The sequence below is a fragment of the Ambystoma mexicanum genome, chromosome 3p (genome assembly GCF_040938575.1).
Source record: "Ambystoma mexicanum isolate Mex_15411 chromosome 3p, UKY_AmexF1_1, whole genome shotgun sequence".
NCBI lineage: Eukaryota > Metazoa > Chordata > Amphibia > Caudata > Ambystomatidae > Ambystoma > Ambystoma mexicanum.
The window spans coordinates 249,461,667-249,484,201 of NC_090925.1; positions in this window are offsets into that span (position 1 = coordinate 249,461,667).

A 22,535-nucleotide genomic window follows, 5' to 3' on the forward strand; every position below is an offset into this window, starting at 1 on the left:
TAAAATACCGGCACCGCCTTGGCGGAAAGGGGAATTACCGCCCCATTCCAAGGTTGGCGCGGCGGTAATTCCCCCTTCCACCATTGCCCTTCCCCATTCCCATTTTTGCCCCATAGGGCTCAATGGGAATGGGGAAGGCGCTAATTACGGTACCGCAAATTGCGGTACCGTAATTAGCTCCCTGAGTCCCTTTGCGGGTTGGTTTTTAACGCCTGCAAAAAGCAGGCGTTAAATCCCCCAACCCGCAAAGGGACCTCGTAGTAAGGCGGTAAGGATTTACCGGTAACAGTATTTTACCGGTACCGGTAAATCCTTACCGCCATCCGTGTAATGAGGCCCTTAGTCTTGACCGCCTGCCAAGCTACCTAGATTGGTCTGACTTGTCCAGAAGGTTCCCCTGTTTCACTAAACCGAGGGTGGCCTCCTAAACATCTGCCCACCAGATCAGAGTTTAGAAATCCACCTTAACAACGGGGAAGTCGTGAGACCCAGGAGTGAACATGGGAATAACGAGTGCCTGCATCATACTTGTCCTAGTAAACAGAGCGAAATATATCACGGGACCCGTTCCAACCAGCCCAGTGGTACGAGAAGGAACCAAGAGAGTTAAATATATCACGGGACTCATCCCACTCATCCTAGTGGTACTAGAAAGCACTGAGAGAGTTAGACATATCACAGGATTTATCATACTCACCACTGTGACACTCGGAAGAACCAAAAAAGTGAAATACATCACTAGACTTATCATACTTGTCTCAGTGATGTGAAAAAGAGATGAGAGAGTGAAATACACCACAGGACTCATCCTACTTGTCCTAGTGACACGAGAAAGAACCAATAGAGTGAAGTACATCGCAGGACTTATCAGACTCGTCCCAGTGATATGAGAAAGAAACAAGAGAGTGAAATACATCACAGGACTCATGCTACTCGTCCCAGTGATACGACCAAGAACCGAAAGAGTGAAATACATTACAGGGCTCAGCCGACTCATCCCAGTGATACAAGTGAAGAGGGAGTCCTGAAACCACCCCTCTGTGCCCCCAAGTTCTTGTCAGGACAAAGAGCTAGAAACGCTTACCGCCGTTCCTCTTATGTTGGACGAATCCTGAGTGCACCAATGATCGACAAGTACACTGAAAGATATCCTCTCAGCCAGCCATACTGACCGAATACAATGCAAGTTAGTGATCGTGGACAGAAACACCTATATGGACAGCCTCGACTAAGCACCAAGAAGCCATGGTACTGATGTCATTAGTGACACCACGACATAGCAGCGTTAGACGTGAAGCACATGTGTAGTCCTTACTAAACACACTCCTGTGTGCATGAAGAACATGAGCACACAGTTGTATAGCTAGAGGACAGATACACATACATACGATCGATGCTTTTATTATTTTGTAATTAGCCAAATGCAGTAATGCAGAACCGCAAAGCACAAGAGATCCTGGGCAAGCTTGCTGATGCTTAAAGCCAATAGTCACGTAGACATACAGAACCTGATTGAACCGCGTATAGCTAACCCATAGGGAACATAGGACAACATGGACAAGGTAGAAACTGCATTATAAGGTTTAGGAAAATTACAGCAGGCCTCAAGCCACTGAACATGAGATGAGCAGAGCTGACTAAGGCTGCACAGAGAGCAAGATGCGTGAGACAGGCCCACAGCCAAGGTCAGAGATATGAAGACACATTCCAATCCCCCGACGACAAAGGGATCAGCTGCAGAGAAACCAAATAAATCCTTATAATTGTGAGTTGCGGAGCTCAAATTTGTGGTCTCTAAACACGTGGCGCAGCCAAGCAAGACAATGGACAGTCACCCACGGTGAGAAAGAGGAGCCAGTCTCAGCAAACTAGATGCAGATTGCAACAAGTGTTGCTACCGTAAGGAGAATATTCTCATAAGGCCAGGTGGTGTACACAAGTTACAAAACAGACACTTAATCGTTCACATCACCTTGAAGAGGTGCACAGCGAGCCGAGAACTGATTTTGATCCCAGTCCTGGGGAGATCAGCTCTTACCAATCACAGTTTAGCATTCCAAGGGTGGATGTCAAAGGGCATGAACCAATGGTAAGCCCTATACTCTGCAACAATGTAATAGTTTGTTCTTGGGGTTGGGACAGGCCAGCCACCTGACATGCGAGGACCAGTAGAATAACGCCTATAGGGTCCAGTATAGGTGGTATAGACTCTCCGGAGCCAATCCTCCATGGTGATAGGTTTTTAGGGGAAGGGCCTGAGTGATGACGTAAGAGTGCTAGAAAACCGGCCTGCGCGCCGTGGAACCTCGAGCTGTACCTGACTCTTGCTGTGTTTGTGTACTGATCCCTGTTGTTTTTGTGTAATAAACCGAACTATATACTTGCCGTCTGACTGAGTCCTCTGTTTATTCTGGGAAGGGTGTTAGGCCCTCCAAGTCCGTGGACTCCCAGCATCGCTCTGGCATACCTGGGAGTCCTACCTAACACAAGAAAGAGCAAAGAGTGTAAAATATATTGTGGGACTAATTCGACTCATCTGGGGACACATCCTACTTGTCCTAGTATTGCAAGAAAAGACAAAGAGAGTGAGACTTATTATGAAACCTATCCTATTCATCTCAGTGATACGAGAATCAATACACTGAGAAGGTAACAAGTCATAGGATTACAGGAAACAGGAATCACGTAGAGAGGAACTCTATTGTCCCAAAGATATCAGAAAAGTAGAGACTTTCTGAGACATTTCAGAAAAACGTAAAAAGAGAAAATCTAAGGCCAAGAGCACCAAGGAGGAGAAGGCTTCAAAACCCAGAAAGAGGGGAACCAAAGAAGTGGGCAAATCCCCTAAAAGAACCAAACAAGCTAACATACGAAACAGCCAAAGACTATCTAAGAATCAAATATTGAGGCTGGTGGGAGCCTCTGCAGGAGAAGGGAGTCATTCTCCTGACCTTCCTTTTTTTTAATCATATATTGAGGCTGGGGAAGACTATCCAGGAGAAGGGAGTCATTCTCCTGGCCTTCCTTTTGTTAATCATGTATTGGGGCTGGGGAAGACTATCCAGGAGAAGGGAGCCATTCTGCTGGCCTTATTTTTATTTTTTCCTAGTGGTAGGGTCAGTGTAGCTTAGTTTTGTACGGAGGACAGACATATTGCTTTGGACTTTATAAGAGACAACGAGCACTCTAGTTACTTGAGTTAGGTAGGGAAAACCATAGAATAGGGATAGTGAGGCCTTTTCACATATTATTTGAATAAAACTTCGTAAAAAATACCAAAACTGGTCTGTCTTCTTCTTTTGACCTACCACAAACTGCAGAAAGAAGTGTTTCCCCCACCCACTGTTAGGGAGATTTTCCTTAAGCCCTGTGGTCAGGGTCTTCAGGCATATCCTTATGGCTTATGCACTACTAGTGATTCCTTGAAGCTCAAGAGGCTCTCCAAGTGATAGTTGTCACAAAGCAGCCAATGCCTAGTGTGATGCTGGAAATGCATTGGAGGGACAGGGCCTCCATATCCTTGTCCTTTATTGCTTTATAATGTATGTTCTGTCTTGTTTTCCACATAGGAGTTCATGTGGGACTCCTGGCGGTGCGGCTCTTCCTCTTTTTGGTTTGGTGAACAGACCCTTGGGATACTCTTATGGTACCCTTGTGTGGGAGTATGACCCTGTACTCCTAGTGTATGTTTTTGGCACCTGTGTGTGGCCCACAGAGCAGGGTATGGGCTGGTGGCAGCTACATGCTGAATTTGACAGGTGTTCTGAGTATCCTCCATTTTGAGGATACCCAGGCCCTGCCATTGGAATCAGTTGATTCCTGATAGGAAACAAGATGGCAGAGACGCGGGACGACTCAACGCCTTGCTGGGCCAGAGTTCTTCATTAACTCTGTGCGGCAAACAAACTCGCGTCGTCAAGGTGCACCGCACGGCTCAGCTTGCAGGACATTTTCGACCGATCGGCAACGAGCACCGCAAGACCCGAAGCCACTGCCACAACGACAGTGTTCACCCTTTTTCTTCACCGAATCTCGAAGACCCGTGGCTCCTGCCTTAAAGGGAGTGCACTCAAGAAGGGCCCGTCGATGACTCACCAAAGAACTCTATGAAAGCAGGTACTTTGGGGTCGTGGAACCTTTTTAGAAGGACTCGAGACTATATTGAGAATAATTGGACTGGGCTTGTCAAATACGCTTTATTTACAGGTTGCCGAGGTGGGGGGATCCTCACACAGAACCGTCTTGTGGTAGTGGGAGAGACTGTTCTGCCATTGCTTGATTTAACTTGCTTTCTTTCTGTGTCTATCGTTGATTCATCTTATAATCTGATTCGTATGCTATTTGGGGCTGTCAGCCACGGTCGCATTTTAACAGAATCGATATAAAGAGCGGTACCACATAGACCTGTATATATTTGCCATTATAGTATTGCCAGAGTACAAAGTGTGTTATTGTGATTGTGTATATAACCTTGAACCTTATTTATATAAATACTGTGTTTTCACTAACATAGTGTGTGGACATTCCTTTGTGGGTGCTTGGGGACTACTCTGTACTTAAGAACCAGCCTGCATCACCTCCTGAGAGCTAAACCCTGATTGCTTGCCACGTTTTACCAATATAGAGAATCTTGGCTGGGGTGCTCTGTGCTTCTCCTCTGCCATATAGAGAGGGGGAGTACAGACACCCCCCTCCGGTGCTTTACACCTAGCTCTTAGGAGGTGGAGTAGGGTGGTTAACAGGTAAAGTACACCATTTTCACTTATACCCATTGAGAGAATGTCCATACGCTATATTTCTATAATACTAAATAATGCATTTATAATGCATAATAATAAATATAACAAAAGTCATACAGAAATATCACTACCATTGCAGGTAAGTAAACTTTGTAAAACAGAAGATGCAGTGTATCAGGAATGTATAAACAGTTTCATGAAGAGTTGTTCAGAGTTCAATAGGAGTATTTCCTAGAAAAGAAAATCCAGTAACAGATATGTAAATAGTTTTCCTATCCAGGCTAGCAGCTTTAGAGAGACCAAGAGAGACCATTAGTGCAGATTTGGGGCGGCCTTTGGCAGGAAAGAGTTACCTTTTGAGAAAGGGTCCCCAAGGAGCAGTTTCTGAAGTTCTGGTGCAGTGGGTCCCACAGAAGACCTTTGATGATGAATACTGGGTCCAGGAATGACAAAATAAATGAAAAGGCTTTCCAGCAATGCCAGAGAGTCAGGTAAGCAATACCCTGGTACTGCAAAAGCAGTTCTGCAGCAGTCAGCGGGCAGCCTCCAGAGTTAGTCACTATGCACATTGGGCCTCATTACAAGTTTGGCAGTAGCCTTGCCGGTAAAACTGACAGGCTGCCGCCAAACTTGCGAATTAAAAGTACCAGAATCCTCAGAGTCAATTAACTTACCACACCTGAAAAAGAATTGAAGACACGCCTGAAACAGCAAAGAAACTCAGCCTCCCTGAAGATTGATGGAGTCATGAAAACGTGCGTTTGGAGGAGAAGCTAATGACTGGTAACAGAACGTCTGCCTCATCAATTTTTAAACATTGCTCCAGGAATCCCGGGCTCAAAGGCAGCAGCAGCAGGGCCATCATGCCTTACAGTGGAGAGCCACAACCATGGCTTTACCCCTCCCCACATCAAGGGGAAAATGTGTGCTGTGGAGGGAGTTGTTTCCAGTCACCTGCCAGTAAAATCAAGTGCGAAAAATACAAGTACCAGAATCCTCAGAGTCAATTAACTTGCCACACCTGAAAAAGAAATGAAGACACACCTGAAACAGCAATGAAACTGAGCAGCCATGGAGTAGGAAGTGCTTCCCGTGTAGCTCCGGAGGATCCGACAGATGATCCGAAAAAACTACCTTTGAAAATGCGCCACGGGTTCCAGAATTGATCACACAAGCACGGGAATGTATGCTCTGCTCATTGTGTAAAGATTGAGAGAATCGTAAGCAGGGAGTCTGGAGGAATTGCTCGACGAACGACGGCGGCAGTTCGGTCCATTGTCACACAAGATGGCCGACAACAAAGGAAACAACACTGGGGTACCTGAAGAGGACGAATAGAGGCGACGGCCACTGGGAAAGAACCTGACTGAGCCTGTGGAGGAGGTGACTGAACCACAGGGTGTGGAAACTGAAGGTTCAATGCAATAGACTCGCAAGGGGGGTGGGGTAGAGGGAGTAGTGGTTAGGAAGTTAAAAAAAGTGTATTGAAACTGTTGGAACATGCACTATTTGTTTGGTTTATGGTTTGTTTGTTTGTGAAATTTAATAAAAACTTAAAAAAAAAAAACTCAGCCTCCCTGAAGATTGATGGAGTCATGAAAACGTGCGTTTGGAGGAGAAGCTAATGACTCGTAGCAGAGCGCCTGCCTTATCAATTTTTAAACATGGAACCAAGGAGCTTGTCTGATATATTAGCATAAAGATTCTCTGGTCGGCTCGGCATGGAGAGTCTTCAGTGTCGGGGCACCCACTTCTGGGTCCGACGATACAGACATGTGGGCCTCATTACAAGGTTGATGGTAACCCACTGGTGCTACCGGCGGGTTGCCGCCAACCCGTACTACCTGTTGTAAATGGTGCCGGTGCTTCATTGAAAACTCTGCCGGTAGGGGCCGTAACTCCCGGCAGGTGAGGCCTGCCGTGAATTCCGTGCCCTAGTTTGGCAGTAAGGAGAGAGTACTGTTACGTTGCTACGTCACCTTTATTTCCATCTGCCAAACTTGTAATGCGGCCCATGGTCAGGAGACTATGCCTTCGAGCAGGATCTGTGATCCATTTGTCACCACTAGATCGAGGGAAGGAGCGCTGCAGAGGGTTTCTTCTGTTTGTCTGGAGAGTTAGAACCTCACCATTGGATTCTTCGGAGCATGATAGGATACTGATGCAGAGCTTTGGTCATTCCTTGAGCAGCAGGCCTTCAGGAATGCAGGTACAGAGTTCAAGCAGTAGCCGACGTAAGTGGGTGCGGGATCTCATTTTATTCCCCTGGCCTCAGAAAGCTTAGAGTGAACACAGTACCCAATCCCATAGGAAGAATCATTCAAACAGAGGAGGGGTCAGCCAGTGGCAGACCATCCATCAAAGCACACCCATGCATTCTGGAAAGGGCTCTCACACAAAGGAATTAATACACACCATCCCAGTTTGGCATCTGCATATGCCTCTCAAAACAGGTTTTAGGCTGGCTACAGCCCCCAGTCCTGGTCTAGAGGCATCCAGTGTCCCAAGATAGAATCTTCCTCTCATACACACACAGAGAGATACAAAGGATAGCCATGTCACCCTTCCGGTCATTAAGGCAAACAAAGTCAACCTCCATTTTGGGGAATGGATAAGGGGTTAAAAAGGACCGAGCCAAGTAAAATGGATTCTGCACAGAGGAACCCTATGACACAGGAAAAAGAAAAGCCACCACCAGCCTTGCTACATGCGTAACAGAAAAGGTTTACCTTCTATGGGACACTATTGGCCAACTGTGGGATACCCCTGCCTTAGGGATCAAAAGGAATGTTAAGGCAGATCACATAAAAACGGAGCCACACTTACAATGAAGCTTTGGATTAAGTTTGGCTGGGTGATAAAAAGGAGTTTTTAAAACTGGAATCGACCAAAAACAAGAGGTGACCCCCTGAGTAGGCAAAATACCTCCTAAAATGGAATTGTGCCGTAACTCCTCGGGTTACTTTTTTATCATTTTCTTGTTCTAGTAACATTGGTTGGTGGGTACAATGTATTTCTGGTTTAGATATCTACATGCTGCTTATAAATACCAGCAGATTCACTCTTCCTTTCACCTTGTTCCGATCAATCAACTGAGTACTTTTGGGGTGGGATAATAGCTCTTATAATTTACTGCAATTTGCAACTGCAAGAGCTTGCCCTTGGTGAGTGTTCCAGAAGACCAGCTTCAAATGGTTCTCCATATAGTGGTAGCATGTAGAGTTCTCAAGCACAAAACCCAGGGTCATTCTTCTGGTTAAATAAAAACACAAACTGACACGATTAGTCAGTATCACAGGATTCCAACTGGAATCAAAAAGGACGTGAGACCAATTTTCTGGTTGCTAGTCTTTTATTAAGGTTTTATTACAAGGTTGGACACTCTAAATAAAAGGTGGGATATTCGCAAATAAAATGGATGTCAGGATGGTTTCACCTAAATTGGCTTAGGTGTTTTTCTGCTGAGGCACCTCTCCTTGCCCTCTCTCTTCTGCAGGATGGGGATAACTACGCTCACCTGACCTCAGAAGCCAATGTCTCTGTTCAAACAGTTCAAGTGGGATTTCCTCAACCAACCTTGGAGTTGTGGGCTTTAAGGGGACCTGAACACTTCTACTTAATCTGATCTAGATGCAGGCTTTCCAGGTTCCCACACCCCATGACTCCCTCCATTGTAGATTCTTGTGTACAGGCAAGTTACTGCTTGCAGGTCGAGGGGCGAGCTAGAAAGAGGTCCTTGGGGTCTCCCTTGACTTCCTCATGGTCTTCCTTTCCCAGCCTATATATTCTCCCCATTTTGTACCTCCTCCCACTGTCTGGCCCTATCTAGTGCCCACTGGGCTCACAAGAGCCTGCTTGTTCTTGCTAGCTATGTGTGTGCTCTTTTTCTCCTCCTAGTGTATTTATTTTGGTGTCAGATGTTCCTCTTTTGACTTTGCTTTCCCCGCCTGGTGTTATTCCTCATATCCTCTGTACTATCTGTTATGCCATTGTTGCCGCCTCCTTGTTGTGCTCTCTCTAACCTTTTCAGTGTCTGTCATTGCTTCTCGTGTTACCTTTTCTGTGTTGCTGCCAGTCTCTGGGGTTACTACCTCCTCCTTCTCCCTGGGCCTTGCCACCTCTTCCTGCACCATAGTTCCTTCCACCTCTTCTTGCCTTCCACTCTCCTGGCCTGCTGGTAATTTCGCCTCCTGCCACCATTATTTCCTTGATGTTAGCACGTCCTCTTCTACTGACTTAATTCTCAGCACCTACCCCTTCTCTCTTTATCCCTCTGATGTTATTACTGCTTCTCGAGTTACCACATCCACCCTTCCCCTCACCTTCTGATGCTACCTCTTCCTTGACCTGCTCAACTCCCACTACCGTCTTCTGTTCACTCTCACCCTGTGATGTGACCGCCTCCTCCTTGATCATCAACACCCCTCCCCAACTGTCCTTCATCTCTCCAGCCTCTACTTCCTCCATCACTCTCTGGTGCCCAGATTTCTTCAAGCCGCCAGCCCCTACAACCCAAACTGTCTGAAGCGAATAAATTGCTTTTATAGTGCGTTTCCTCCTCCTCCTCCTGTGTGGGTTTTACAGTGAGAGTCTGCACCTGTGGCTGATAATGGTAGCTTGGTGAGGACTGTGATTGGTTGTCCCTGATGTGTAAACATGCGGCTGGGCTCAAGGGGTTTACAATTGGCCTGTCTGCCATCTTAGACATAGCTTTTTTTCTCTGACCCTCCTGGCTGCTGCCTGTCATGCTGAGCTCTTCACTGTCTCTCACATAGTTTCAGAGCTGGAAATACTCTGGGTTATGTTTTTGGAAAACTCTGTTCTGCTGAGTGCAAGAGGTATGAACATCACTGTATCTCCATTGGCAGCAGTACATAACAGCGAACAATGTTGCTGACATGTTCCTCCCCCTGCTGAATTCTGAGAGGGACATTGCAAACCTACACCATTGTATCCATGGATCATCAGAACGCGCTGTGGGTTCTCCGGCTCTTCAAAGAAGAGTTCTCTGATATACCAGGAAGTGATGTAACAGCATCTAAACAGCTATTGTTGAGGAGTGTACAGAAATCCTATATCTTAAAGGAAAACTTAATTTCACCCTGTCAAAAGTTTGGCTTGGCTCAGAAAGAGATTCATGCTATCTTGATAAGTGTTGGTGTGCACTAAAATCATCCTGCAGGATTTCTGAAAGGTTTTCAGTAGAGGAAGGGCTGCCAGGACAGGGCTTCCCTAGCACACCAATGGGTTTGGTCAAGTCTTAAGCGTTCTAGATTGGCCTGGGCTGCAACCCTGTGAACGTCACGGGACTGGCACCAAGATGGTGTGACAAGGAGATCCTGCCTCTACCACTCCCAGGCCCAACAGCCACTTGCTCGGGGGTGACATTGGCCTCCTGGGTCACCACCCTGCCGGTTTCCAATACTGTGTAGTGGGCTTCCTCCCACCAACAAGAACCACTTCCATGGTACATTTTTTATCGATTTCAATTTTCACCACAGCAGATCAGTATAGGGCAAAAAACCCACATGGAAACATATAGGCCCAATTTAAAAAACAAAACAAAAAAACACTTATAATGGGTCAAAGGTGATTAGTGGTGGCAGTATGTGCTGTTTGAATATGTTGCAACATGTCAGTGAAACATACTCTTCTGTTCTTATTTCCATCATAATTTTGTTGGGGTATTAGACTAATTGTTGGGGTGTAGGCCAATTGTTGTGGTATTAGGCCTCCTCAGAGGTATCCTTCCTTTCCTCTCCTTCCCCCAGAAGCTCACTGTCTCCAGAGCTCTGGTTCTCTCGAAGCTGGACTACTGTAACAGCCTCTATCTAAATCTTCCTGCCTCTACTCTCCGCCCTCTGCAACTCATCCAGAACAGGACTGCGAGACTTGTCCTTGGCCTCAAGCCCAGGGACCGTATCTCTCCAGGACTGAAATCGCTACACTGGCTCCCTGTGGCTGCGAGGATTAAGTTCAAAACCCTCTGCATTGTCCACAAGGCCTTCTGGGGCCTGGGGCCAAAATACCTTCAACTCTCCCTTCCTAAATATCTTCCTTCTCGAGCACCTCGCTCTTCCGCCTCCAACTCCCTCAGGGTCAGCCGCTTCTCCAAGCAACGAGTTGGGGGGAGATCTCTCTCCGCAGCAGGGGCCTCCCTCTGGAACAGCCTTCCTGCCTCCCTGAAACTTGAGGAGAACCATCTCCGGTTCCGGAAGCACCTCAAAACCTTCCTCTTTGCTTCTGCTTTCTCTCCCCCTCTTCCCCGCTAAATCACTGAAACTGTACTGAATCAGCAACTGGGCCACTCACTAATCTCGGTCCTTGGCCCAGCCACTCTCCCCTGCACTTGCCTTCCTTGCAACCCCTGCACTGCGGGACTGTCTCTGTATCCCTACAGTCCCCCTTCCCAGCACTTGTCTGCACTTATCTTGCACTTGCCACCAGCTGGCCCTCATTATTTATCTTGTTCATCACTAACCCTGTACTGCACTTTCCCCTCTCCCTTCCCCTTGCACTTTTCCCGTCCCCCCCTACCCATGCACTTGCGCGATCGAAGGACACCTGGCCTAGTAGGATCGTTGTCTGTCTCCCCTTGTTCCCCCCTCCCTGCCTCGTCGCGCCTTGAAACACCTGTGTATAGGCGCGTTACAAATGCCATATCATATCATATATCATAATGCTCTTCCTCTGCTTAAGGGTAAGTTTTTGTGTGGCAAAATCTATAAAAGTCCTTGTATAGCCTTTTTATTCTCTTATTGGTAGCATACTCTTTGAATTCCATGATCTTGTTCTATATTTCTTCCAGTCTCTTTTTCAAAGGGACTGTTTTTTATATCTTCTTTTTTCTTCAGTTCTTTTAGCACATATCAGCCACCATTAAGCTAAAGCCAGGGCATCTGTTAACCACGTTCTATGTCTTTTCTCCCACAACGGACCCTCTCACACTCACAGGATCAGAGTTGAGCTAGTGGATCCCAAGGTCAACCCCGTCCCTTAATTTTGCCACACAACCCTAATAGACTGTCTCAAAGAACTCTACAAATGGATAAACACAAACTGCCTCAAAGTCAACCCGGGAAAGACGGAAATCATGATTATATCCAAAATCCAAGGACGCAACCAATACATCCCATGGCCCACAGAACTAGGAACATCACCCAGGCCATCCAGAATTGTCAAAAACCTTGGAATAGTATTGGACAACGAGCTTACCCTAGAACCACAAGTAAACACAATAATCAAGAAATGCTTCTTCCACTTGCACACGATCAAAAGGATCCTACCATTCCTCTCCTTTGCGCACAAAACTCTCGCCATCATCTCCCTCATCATGTCCAGGCTAGACTACGCCAACAGCCTATACCTCGGAATGCCGGATTATATACCGAAGAAACTGCAATGTATACAGAAAGCAGTGGCCAAACTTCTCCTCAAATTCTCATGAAGTAACCACATCACTCTATCGCTAAAGATGCTACATTGGCTGCTAGTCAAAAAACGTATTACATTCAAAACAATGTGCATAATACACAGAGCAGAATTCTTACCAAAGAAAATCACCATTTACAAGCCGACCAGCAACGACATCCGCCTGGAACCTAAACCATACACAAGGTAAAAACTTGGTGGATCAGAATTCTCTTGCCTAGACACAAAAATGTGGAACTCCCTCTCTAGAGAAATATGAAAAATGAAGGACCATCTCAAATTTAGAAAGCTCCTTAAATCCTGGCTCTTCAACTCAGAAGAGGACTAAAACGAATGAGCAACACCCACACCCAACAGAATGAAGACACAAATGACAAGACAGGGGACTAGGTCAGACCACAATGAAGTGCAGGGAAGTAGAGAGACCCCTGAATGGAATGGAGACGGAGGTGCACCCATTCCCATAGAGTACCCTACTGGAAACTAAGGAGAGAGATAGGAACGTCTCAAGTTGAACCCCAGACAGAGGGCATCAGAATTGAAAGGGAAAGCATTTTCACTGATCTGATAAACCACAAGGCCCAGGGAGCTCAAGGGCGTGGGGAAGAGATCAGCCACACCTCAAGGGGACCAGGGAGGCGATGTTGGCTGCACACAAGGACACGGCAGGAGACGAAGCGGTGTAGACATCCATTAGTCTGAACATGGGGCACTGGAGGTAGTGGAGGAGGTATTACCACTAAATGGCCATGCAAACAATCCAAATCCCTGCAAAGAAATAATATAGGGGGTACGATACAATATCTAATCACTAACCAACCCCACTAAAAAAAAGAAAAAACCTCATATCTCTGCTTACACCTCTCAAGCTCTAAACAAAACACAACTATACCTCTACAGCACAACAAACTGTGCACACTTCACTGCTCCGCAATAACGAAACAAACCACACATAGCCTTGCACAACGGCACATGACAACTACTGACCGAAAAGTCACACCTATGTTCAGTGAACAGTGTAAACCGAACTAAAGCTGCCAACAGCACATCACAGTTCTGTTCCATTTTTTCCTGCTCAGTCCTAATAACCTACCTTACCCTCTTGCTTTTCAGATCTGCCAGAGCGCCAGGGGACCATTCAGGTGGTGATGATAGTGCATGGTATAAATATCCTTTACCATAAAATAACATAACATAACATGAAAGCCAATAAGTGATTGAAAAACCTCACATGTCAAACGCAACATGGTGTCTACTGGGACATTTGCCATCCACAAGATGGCGGCCCACATAATATCCAACAAGAATCCTTCAGGTGCTCTATTTGGCACCATCTCAATCGGGTATGCGGGTTTCTCGCACACTCCAATTTACATGTACATTTAGCACAGTACACAGCCAGTTGGCGCTGCCAAACAAGCACACAGACTCCAGCTGGAAGCACTTTGGGGTTTTATAAGGTGAGCATCACCTCCTGCAGATTTATACGTTCCCATTCTCTATACAAGTGCGCATAATTTGAGTGGCTTCTGATTAAAATATAGCATTTTGAGGAGAGATATGCTTTCTCCATCGGTGCGCTTCATAATAGGAGAAGTGTCTTGGTTGGCCAAAAAACCCTTGCTAATGAAAATGGCGCAGTTGTCACCAACACAATCTCCTGAAAACTCAGAACAGGAACCAGAGCTCCGTGTACGATAACAAGAAATGTATTGCTGGCTAGGAGGTTTATCTCACCACAGCACTGCTGGGAGCATCAAGCCAACAGCTTTCTCAATTAGGCCCACACGTCAGCCTTGACAAGGAAAGGCACAGCAGACAAACCCATTGCCCCAAAGTTAGGAATGAAGGCAACAAACCCAGCACGGATTTTGCACAATCATCAATAGAAGTAGAAACAGGCATAAAACAAGCACTGCCAGACTACAAGGCTTGGTGTTCCCCTTGGCTTCTTTCACACAGACAGCAAGTGAACACCCCCACACATGAGATCCCCCCTGAGGAAGGGGCTCCATTGACACGAGGGCTGAAACATTTAGGGGAGCCGCCTTCAATTAAGATATAGGAGTCTGCACAGGATGAGCAGTAATATGAGGACATCACTTAGTATTGTCTGAGCAGTTCAAGGTATGTTTTTCATGTGTGTAGTTATGTTCTTTATGTTGTCACACACTGCTAATTATCATGGGTATATTTCTCAGTGAGGGTGAGTCAGTATATAAGTGTGGGGAGTCACATAGCGGTTTGGCTTCTGTGATGGCTCTTCTGCCAGTGAAGCTGTGCTGCATTGTCTTTCGGGAGCCTCAATGACTGGTTATAGTACACAGTGATTGTGTTTCCCCTGCGGGGTCCTCTCTCTTATTTGGAGGGGTTTAACTCTGTTCTCACTCATACAGGATTTCTTTCGAAAGGGGGTCCCACAGGAACTGCCACTGCAGACGTCTTGGACTTTCCAATGGCCACTTCCTCTGTTTGCCTTGTCCTCTCCCTCCCTCCCTTCATTGATTCCGACTCGGTTTTTAAGTTTCCACACTTTGTGCAACTTCTTTCTAGCTCCAAGAGCCCTCTCCAGAGGAGAACGAGTGCTCAGTTGAATGAGCGAATCAGATCAGGTTGTATATGTGTGTGTGAATGTTGGCATGCATTGTTGTGTGTGCTGGCATCTGGTAATGTGTGCTGCCATCCATTGTTGCTGTGTGTGTCATCCGTGGCTGTTATGTGTGAGTGCGTGCCATCCATGGTTGTTTTTGTGGTGTGTGTGCTGCCATCCACTGCCATCTTTGTTCTGGGATTGTGCATGCTGCCATCTGTTGATGTTGATGGTAGTGTGTGTGTGTGTGTTCTGCCATCTAATGTGTGTGCGTGCTGCCACCGGTTGTTGTTGTGATGTGTGTGTGTCTGTCTGTGCTGCCATCTATTGTTGTGGTGCGCACAAGCTGCCATCTATTGGGATATGGGTGTGCTGGCAATTTCTGGTGTGTGTGCTGGCTGGCATCCATTGTTGGTGTGTGTGTGCTGGCTGGCATCCATTGTTGGTGTGTGTGTGTGTGTGTGCTGGCTGGCATCCATTGTTGGTGTGTGTGTGTGCTGGCTGGCATCTATTGTTGGTGTGTGTGTGTGCTGCCATCCCTTTTTGTGTTTGTTTGTTGCCATCTGTTCTTGGTGTGTATGTGCTGCCATCCCGTGTTGTTGTGTGTATGTGTGCGCACTGACTTCCATAGTTGTTTTTCTGTGTGTATAATGCCCTCCTTTGCTGTGGTGCGTGTGTGTCTGTGCTTCCATTGCTGGTTGTGTGCAAGCTTATCTATTGTTGTTGTTTCTTGATGTGTGTTGGTGGGTTGCCATCCATTGTGTAGTTGTGTGTTCCTCATTGTGTGTATGGAGCTAACCCTTTGTGCCCACGGTGAGATTTTGCCTCTCTGCCTCCTGTCATCGGCCCCTCTCATTCGTGAGCCACACTTGGCATTTGGCTCATTGTGGCTGTTTTTGTGCATTTACCCCCAGACACGATGCCACTGCCAAATATCTTAAATACAGCTGTGCTATTTTCTGTCCTAGAGGCTGGCTGCACTGCACCCACCTATGCTCAAGCTTGACTACGTGAGCGATAGTCAGTATTGTGAATTATTGACAGGTTTTAAGGCCTGGGTCGAAGAATCAAATCAGAGCACAAGTGATTACAGCAGAAGGGTGGGGGTTTGATAAAGGTCAAAGTGTTATCGAGGCCTTGTAGTAATTCGCCGTGCTGACATTTGTGTTAATGTTGTTCTTTCAGTATGTTGGGAGCCGGAAGCGCCATTGGCGTCAGTCCTGGGCTCGGTGGACCTCCCATCCTTTCTGTGAGAGAGTCCTTTGGCTGCCAATTCCACTAATTGCCCTGTAGCAGGTGCACCTGGATACAATGCGTCCAGGCCCTTTGTCCTGCTTCAGGCAGGATCAGCGCTTGCTCGCTCCCGGCGCCAATAGACCCAAGCGCCAAGTACAAAGCGAGGTCCTTAGAGCACGAGCCGGAGGGGGCTGGGAGCTGCGGGCGCTTCTGTGACAACAAACATCTCATTAGGTAATGCTGCTCATAATTAGGCTCTCGAGCTCACCTTTCATCCCCGCAGGCACGCGCGACACGGTGCAGGACTAGGGCTAGCCGTCACCTCGTCGCATGCCTTTGTTTCGATGCAGGCCTCGTAGGCCATTCAGCAATTAGAAGCGCGGGGACAGGCGGACATCTGATGGTAGTCGACAGTGCCATTGCCAATGATGAGTATAAGCAAAAGTTGCCGAGACGAGTTCAGCAACTGACCAGTATCAGCAGCAGGGCCGGCCTTAGAATCGCCTTATTGTTCATTTCAATCAGGCGCCTGCCGGCCTTCTCCCACCAGCCAGCTCGAGGAGACCATGAAAGTCTCCCAAGCTGGCATGGCAGGGTGCTTGCTAATGGCGCCCTAGGCAGTCGCCCGGCTGACCCAGCCCCAAGGCCGGCCCTGATCAGGAACTTTGCAACCATGGTTATTGGCAACTATGCAAGCAATGGGCAAGGGGATTTTGTTCTATGGCGAGTACTTACAAGCATACATGCCAACATTATCCATACCATTCGGAAGACGCTATTCCAGCCCTGCTTTTAACCTTGCTTTGTGGGACTTGTAGTCCTTGATTTATAATTGGGAAATCCAGGACTACAATGCAAAGTTAAAAGCAGGACTGGGCTTCCATCTCCTGAATGCAATGGCTAATGATGGCATGTATGGAATGGGTAGGGCAACTGGGCTACTAAAACTAATAGAAACGTAGTCAATAACGGGCCTCGCGCCAGCAACTGTGGACGATGGATATTGGCGGTATTGTCAGTTGCACCACCTTAAGTATCGGTAACTATTTGACGATTGGTATGCATTTCAGGATCTATACAGGCATTGGGTATTGGCCTCTCTGCCAACAATGGCGATTGGCATCCATGTAATTGTTAAGTAATGGAAACTAGGCGGCAACACCCATCAACGGGTATCTTCAACTTTGCAACTATAACTCTTCACAAAGGACTGAACTGCTTCTGTATTTGCATGTAGCGCATTGCCCAACTCCAAATAAATAAAATAAATGGTGACAATTGTACACTGATGGCTATCATCGATTCCAATGATAAGTATTGCTGTACCGAAGGATGACGGGGCGAGGAGGAAGGGAGGGGAAGGACTATGAGAATAAGAAAGAAGTCAGCGAGTTGCAATTAAGTGTGAACTTAGGGAGCAAAGTAAGATAGAGACCAGGAGAGAGGTGTCAGGTCTGTGGTCCTCTCCTTCTACCCCACACTGGCTGCAGAAAGACCCACTGTGTTCCCTGGTTCTCCACTCAATGGATAGATTTGACTGGAGAGCCCAGAAATCATACTGATTAGATGCGGGAGAGGGGAGGAGTCTGTTAGGGGCATTTCCCTTAATTTCCCTAGGTAGACATACCCTATGTGCGCGGAGAACAATGTCAGGGCACCAGGGTACTAAGGGACAGGTGACGTCACTCTTCTGGTTAAGGTCTGCAGTCCTGCACTGCAGAGCACAGGCCATGATGGCTGCACTCTGACGGCTCCACTGGACATGTAGTTGTGAGTGCTAGGGATGCGTGGAGGGCCCATGGGTAGCCACCTGCCCATCTCCCCCCAGGATTAGGCCTTAGCAGTTTAAAGGAAAGATGGGGGCACAAATAACTATGTTACGTTGTTACCAATCGTGATATGAATCGTGGGTATTAGCAGCTATGAGAGGTTGGACATTCACACGTGTGACATGATGTGTTCTTGAACAACACTGGATATTGGCAAGTGTTTTAACATTCGGAATAATCAGCTGTGTCAAGGATGGCTGTCAACAATGATGCTTATGCTAGGAATCAGCCACATTGGGGGGGGGTAGATATAACCAACATCAGCATCCTGAGCGTGGGGTCTAGCCAATAAGAGAGCTCGGAACGAAGGCTATATACTGTGTTACACGCCCGCGTTCTGAGCTCCCCCAGTGCTGCGCATACCTCACCCTACGCCTCCCCGGGCGCCCCACGTCGCCTAGAGCACCCGCGAGAATGCACACCTGAGAAAGCGCACGCTGATGTGAAAGGCTAAAATAAATAAATAAAAACATACTTGCCTTCAGTCATGTTTGTGAGAGGGAGCCCGATTTGAGTGTTGATTGTATAATCAGCACTGAAAACGGACTCCCTCTCCCTCACACAGCATCACAGGACTGACTGAACTAGGTAAGTACATGTTTTTTTATAATCTCCTTTAATCTTTAGCACTCACGTGTGCTTACTCGCAGGTGCTAATGGCGATGTACACCTCACTGTCAGTTCACTCAGGTCCTGGTAGGGTCTGCTTGCCGCCTTATAGTTTGTCGTACATATCGCCAGGGACGTCATTTCTCCAAAATGCCAGGGGTAGTGGAAGTGACATCACACGACCCTTGACCCCCTGATGACATCACAGGAAGTGATGTCATTTGCCCCACCCAAAAGTGATATTGCGTTCCTTTCACCCATTGACAAAACAGGAAGTGGCATCACATAGCATTGTACACTACCAAAAATATGGTTACGGTATCACTATAATGTGATGTACATTTCATACAAGAATGGATCACCATATGTATCGTTAAGATCAGTGTGTATAGGCCCATATTACCAAATTACTGTGATTGCAAGCAGACGTCCATGGCCAAATGATAATGATGTGTTATTACATAGAAGAAATATACACTCAATATCACCCAACCTATGTTGGTACCCATTTATCGACCCCAGAAGGATGAAAGGCTGAGTTGAGGCGTTTAAGAACACACTGACTCACGCCCTGAAGTGTGCCTGAAATAAACCTTTAGTGAGTCTAGCACTTTTTGTATAGAATTCCAGAAAAGACACATTTTCTGGCATTCCTATTCTTTCTTATTTAAGTTCAGTGCTGAAAGTGTTAGACTTGTGGCCCTCATGTTCTTATTTTTCTTCTTTTTTTTAAGGGCCTGAACAAGAAAGCAAGCCACTCCAGAAGTAAAGAGCCACATGGTGCTGGCCACAGCCCAGGAGCTTACATTGCAAAAAAAAATTAAAAAAATATGTATATATATGTATGTATTTTGTTTTTAGAGGTCGCAAGGGAGACCACAGAGATCACAAGGGAGACCTCAGAGGTCGCACTTGTGACCTCTGGCGACCCCCAATTGACGTCCCTGCATATCGCATCAGTACAACAATGAGTGTCATCAATTGGACCAATGACGGGTACCCCCAAGTAGGCCCATGATATCTATCAGCAATATTGGGCAAGACTGAGCATCTGTGATGGTAACAAAAATGGGCAGTGAAAACTGAGCCAAAGATGCGTATAGGATATTGTGTAATCTGTCGGTACTGGAACCTATTCTTATGATGAGTAATGCCAATTCTGGCAACTTCTCAACTATTGGTATTGTAAACTGAGCAAAATGCACAACAGTGTGAATTGGAAACTGAACAACAATGGGTATAGACAGCAGTTCCAACTGTTCTTCAATGGGTACTGGCAACTGTAACAACGATTGGAACTGGTAACTATTCAAGTAATGTTACTCAGAAAAAGCGGCACGCAAGGGTATTTTTTTAAAATAGTTTTTTTTAGCAGTTTTATTAATTACATGAAAAGTAGACAAACATAACTTATGATTGTTCGCCCCCCTAAGGCCCTCATACCTCACCCCTCCCCTCTCAGGTGATAGTCTTGGAATGCCTTATCCTGGCACTGCGTTCTTCACAAAATGTCAAGTATACGTATGTTGTGGGGCACCATTGGATCTTGTAGTCGCTTTGTAAATAGGTTAAGATGTTGCCCCATTCTTTTTGGAAAGCTTCACACATTCCCTGCAGTTTATAGGTCATCCATTCAAGTGACACAGATTTCCACACCTTGTGAAGCCAGTCGGTCCATGAGGGGGTGGTCTTTCTGTTTCCATAGTTGGGCTATTGTCAGCCATCCTGTGATAATCAGGGTCATCGCCCCCCTTTGTTGTGCTTTGGAACAGTCTTTTTGATTCGGGGGCCACAGTCCTGCCAGCCATACTGATTCTGGTATCGTTTCCGGTCTGTGGAGCATCTTTCTTGTTTGCTCATTGACCTCTTCCCAAAAGGGTCGCAGGATCAGGCAGTTCCCCCAAATGTGTCTCCAGTCCCCTTTCTCCCGGCACCCTCTCCCAACATTTGTCACTTGTGGGAGGGAACATTGCATGGAGTCTTTCTGGCGTATAGTGCCACTGTGGTATCCAGTCATTCCATCGAATGACTATGCATCTAACAGCAAACCATTACATTTTTTCATCGAAATACCATTCGATAGAATGGCCATTTCGTTGAATAAAATTCAATGGATCCATTGAAATGTAAAGTTATGATTAGGGGTTAGATTAGGGTTAGGCTTGTATTAGGGTTAAGGTTGGGGCTAGGGTTAGAATAGGGGTTACATTAGGGTAAGGGTTAGGGTTGGGGCTAGGGTTAGCTTAGGGTTACATTAGGGTTAGGGTTGGGGCTAGGGTTAGCTTAGGGTTACATTAGGGTTAGGGTTGGGGCTAGGGTTAGATTAAGGGTTACATTAGGGTTAGGGTTGGGGCTAGGGTTAGTTTAAGGGCTACATTAGGGTTAGGGTTGGGGCTAGGGTTAAATTGAGGGTTACATTAGGGTTAAGGTTAGAGATGGGGGTAGGGTTAGCTTAAGGGTTACATTAGGGTTAGGGCTAGGGTTCTGGTTGGGGGGTGGGCGTGGGGATTGGGGGGAACCCCACCCAGTACTTAAAAACGTTACAAGGAACTGGCCAGTGCTGACATTTCAGCACTGGACAGCGACATGCAACGTTTTAAAGTTACAAAAAAAAAGCATGGAAATGCTACTTTTTACATGTAAAAGTGCATTTCCATTGAAACCAGTCCATGGATATTGTCGATGGACTGGTTTAGATGGAATTACACTTTTACATGTAAAATATAGGTTGTTGATGCTTTGGCAGACGATGGTTTGTATTAGATGCTTTAGTATGTCGACGGTTTATTTTCAATGCTATCACTATAAACCGCCACTGTACTAACACTTTCAGCCACATCTCTCTAATTTGGATAGAGCGTGTCAGTTTCGGGATTTTATTCCATGTTGAGGCCGATTGTTGTCTCGGTATCGGCCCTCCCAGTGTCTTCTCCCATCTCTTCATGTATACCCACTCTATGTCTTCCCCTTGTTCATTTAGGTGTTTGTAGAGATTCAAAACCAGTTTCTTGGAGCCAGAATCTGTCGTTATGTAGGTTTCGAAAGGGGTTAGTGGCCTTGTGGCCGCCACCTTATTAGTGGGAGAGCAGACCCAATGCTTCAGGTGCATGTATTTGTATTCCTCTGCAGCTTTTATCCCCACGTCTCTCTTGCATTCTTGGAACGTCATGGGTTCATGGTCGGTGTACATGTCCCTCAGTTCTGTGCATCCCGCCCATATCCAGCTTTGATACGAACTCCGTTTCAGACCTGGCTGGAAGTCTGGGTTACCAAACAGCGGGGTGAGTGGGGATGGGATTGCCGTTAAGTGTGCCTCTTTTTAGTGCAGCGTTCCATGCACCCATCCCCGCCCCAGTACCTCACTCACTTTAACATTTGGGTGTATTAGGGTTAAGGTTGGGGCTAGGGTTAGATTAGGGGTTACATTGGTAGCCATAGTAGGTTAGATAAGGGGGCCCCCCCGCATCCACCAGATCCTGTAGTGCCCATATTTGGTTGGAGACTGGGCCACCCGTTCCTTGATGATCCTCAATTGTGCAGCTTCATAGAATTTCCGGAAGTGGGGTACTGATAGCTCCCCCTGGTCTCTTCGTTCCATTAGGGTAGACATCGCCAGCCTGGGTGGTTTGTGTTTCCAAATATAGGCTGTCACTAATTTATTAAGGATCCTGAAAAATGATTGCAGGATTGCCACCGATCTCCACTACCCCGGCCGGTTTAATGGACTTCCTTGTTTCCGGCGTGTGTAGCTTATTATTCTGGGCCTCGCTTCACGCACCGGGGCTCCCTTGCGCATTCTTGTGCATGTAACTTCGCCGCTCTATCCAGGTGGCATTCCACAACCCATTATCCATTCAACACCGAAGTACCGCTTTGATCTACTTCACCTCAATGATCCACTTCCTGAGAACTACTCCTTCCTCCTCATTGTCATCCTCCCACTTCATCATTTAAACGTGCACAGGACTTTATGGACGCGCTCCTGCATATTCAACAAGTGCACCAACCCGACTCTAGTGCGCTCCTTGTGCCGTCCGGGTTTTAGTCCCTGACTACCCTTCCTTTCCTCGTTTTATCTACCTTTGTACCACCCTTCTGGAC